This window comes from Brachionichthys hirsutus, chromosome 18 (assembly GCF_040956055.1).
Source record: "Brachionichthys hirsutus isolate HB-005 chromosome 18, CSIRO-AGI_Bhir_v1, whole genome shotgun sequence".
NCBI classification, from domain to species: domain Eukaryota; kingdom Metazoa; phylum Chordata; class Actinopteri; order Lophiiformes; family Brachionichthyidae; genus Brachionichthys; species Brachionichthys hirsutus.
In genome coordinates this window covers 10157676-10160909 of record NC_090914.1, presented here as the reverse complement: position 1 = coordinate 10160909, position 3234 = coordinate 10157676, and positions in this window count along the sequence as shown.

The following is a 3234-nucleotide window of genomic DNA, read 5'->3' as shown; positions in this document are numbered from 1 at the left end:
CGTTGTTTGATCCACGTAAAACACAAGAAACCTCTGACCAATCGCGTCTTTATTAGGTCATTACTGGGAAAAGATTTTCTAAAAGCTAACTGCTTACCAGGCGAAGCATTGTCACACAATGCTAACTGTTGTCTCGTTCCCAATGATCTATGTCTTACGCTTTCATGGTAGAACAAGGGCGTTCAAGGAAATGCGACGAGCTTTTGAAACAGTTGGATGATAGTGTTTCTCACGTTCTAAAGCGTGTTGTTTCTAATTATTGTTGTTTCGTGGAGTGTTCACGCAAAGACCCGCGAGGCGCTCCTTCGTACAAATTCAACGTAAAGAGACAAGCCCAGGTGAAGCTAGCAATGCTAATGGTGCAGGAGGCGACGGTTACCGTCTTTACGTTGACACGCAAGCTGAAAACGTGACAGGAAGACCTCGCAGCGGCGCGTTGCGACAGCCAATCAGAGTGCAGATTCAAAGGTTTGTCATGGCTTTTTATAGAAAGGTTACAGAAGGTGTAACGGAGTCCAGTCGAACTTTAAACGGCGCAGTCAGCCAATCAATTTAAGAGCGAAACAAGGTTAGCTTCATGGTTTGCATGCTTTGTCGCAACTTGCGTTGATCTGGATATATGTTTGTGCTGGAAGTTGCAGAATTGAAAACACGAAATGGTGACAACGTGATACGGCGGCGGCTTCAAGGCCACAAAAAACACGGGTGGAGCCGACAGACGAAGGGGGGCGACTGGTGTGAAGTGGGCCGCTGCCAGAGGAAACGGCGCTGTATCAGTTTCTTGTTTGAACTTTAAACAGGGCGCAGATACCTGGCCTTGGAAGGTGAGGAAATAGTTAAACCCGAAGCCTCTCTCTCTCTCGCTGTATTTCACAACGACCTGCTGGCTGAGGCTCAGAGAGACCAAGATAAGAACTGACTGTGAGAAACCACAGATCTCACACCCACTCACTGAGAACAGAAAGACACTGGAACATGAGCACACATGCGAGGCGTACGTGCACACGCGTGTTCCTGCAGCCTGAGCACACAAAATAGGAAAGTCACATTTAACTCTGGGCTCCCCTCTGGGACAGACGTGGGGCTCCTCACGTCTTAAAAAGACGAGCCATCATTTGGAAGCGTCTCGTTTCACGAGGCAAGACTTTCATCAAGATAAGACCCGGTTTGCAACCCATCACCCCCCCCCCCCCCCCCCCCCCCCGGCCCCGCAGCCTCACCTGTTAACCTGCTGCAACATGCACCGTGCAGGTAGGCAGGAAAAAAGGATTAGAGTGCAACTTCAGACAAAAGCCTCGTGCAACGCTGTTGACAGGAAACCGGTAAGCTCGAGATACTCTATTTTAATTTCAATTTGAAGTCAGCATTGAAAGATTTCACATACATTTCTGAGGAAACTTTAGTTGAAGTTTACGTTTGAAGATTAGCGCGCTGATTTGAGATTGGCTTTCTACCCAAGAACGAAGCGCACACCCAAAGGTTGCACGTGGGGAACCGATAAATGTGTTTCTCAGACGGGCTCTCGTTTAGGCTTTCCATGCGAATCAGGCATCATTGTTATCGGAGACGTGGAATAACAGGCGAGAAGGGGAACACGACGTGTGAGAGCGCAGAGGAAGGCTGCAGCACAATGTGAACGCCAAGCAGATCTCTATAAATCACAGCGCTAACCGATTCTCCACCTGTGTCTGCTGCCTGCCCAGAAATTCACAAACAGCTGCCCCGTGCTTGAAAACCTCCACCAGAGGATATCTGACTTCAGCGACACGGAGAACAAACCACCCTTTAACCACGATGATGCTCCGCGAGCGCACAAACAACACCACCATTAATGTGATTAAAGGCCTCTCCATCCACGGTTTACTCTATAAACCAGCAGCATCCAGATTAACAGAACTTCCTGTAAAAGGTCACCGGCGTCTCTAGAGGTGATGCATCGGCGCGACCGTAAAAGCACGCTAACACAGAAATGTGTATGAGCGTGTACTGAAGGGGGAGGGTTGTTTACTCGGAGCGCCTCCTGGCCGGCTCATACTTCCTGCCCCTGTGCCTCCAGCGCCCCCCCCCCCCCCCCACCCCACCCCCAGCTGACAGGGAGGCCACATGCTAAAAGACTTACTGGCCTACTTTAGAAGACCTATGGGAGGGGAAGGGGACGATAGGCCTGCTCTGGGTGCAGCACATCTCCAAGGGGGTACATGATTTTTTTTTTTTTTTTTAAATAAAGCTCTTTACCTCCCTCCCTTCCTCACCCTCCTCTCCCTCGCTGCTTTCTGAGTGCTTACAGCTGCAGGGGTGGAGGGGAGGCATAGCGGAACAGGCTCGGCATAGAGGGCCCTTCATGAAGTCACATCTGGACCTTTACCAGAGAACTCAATGAAGCCTAATGAAAGTCTTAAGTTATGTAATTGAGCTCCACACAGTAACGCCAGCAACGTTCTACCCCCCCTGCTCAAATGCTAGCCAGGATGCTAGCCCAAAGCTAGCACTGAGCCTTGTGTTGGTGTTAGCGCCGTCTTAGCTCGACTGGACCGTGTCTTATTTTTTTTTGCTGCAGTGGAAAATTACAAGAGAACATTAGGCTTGGCGCATGATTAAATGCGGTGCACGATGATTCTTTTTGAACCTCGTTCAAAGCGATTGTAATGTGATTTTGGGTTTATGACAAACATGTGTCTGCTGGTGCGTTGTTATGCTTTGCAGCGACGGGGCAGAGCAGCTTTGAATGAAGATTGCGTCGCTGTTATGAGAAGAACGAAGCCGCGGAGAAGTTTAATGGCGGAGAAAACACGTCCAGTCTTAACTTCATCATCTCTGTTTCAATGCAGTCTGAGTCCAGAGTCACATTAGTTCTATCACATAGTCCTGTTTTTTAGTCCAGTTTCACACTAAAGGTCACTATTTCAGTCCGGTTTTAATAAGAACTTTACATTTTCATATTTTAAGTTCTTATTAATGCTTCAGTTGATCATTGGAACCAAAGCAATATTAAATATCACTGATTTTGATGAGATTGATGTGATCAATATCTGATAAAAACAATAGGAAAGAGATGGTTTCGGCCCAGATCCTTTGTTTCCCAGATAGAACTGAGACTCCGGACGCAGCTGTCCTGAAGAACCTTCAGAGGAACTGGCTACGAGATGGTCCGTTCATCTTTCACTTGTCCAGGTTCGATCGATCAGTCAGCATCAAGCTAAGCTCGGTAAAACCTGCCCTCTGTGGCACGGCACC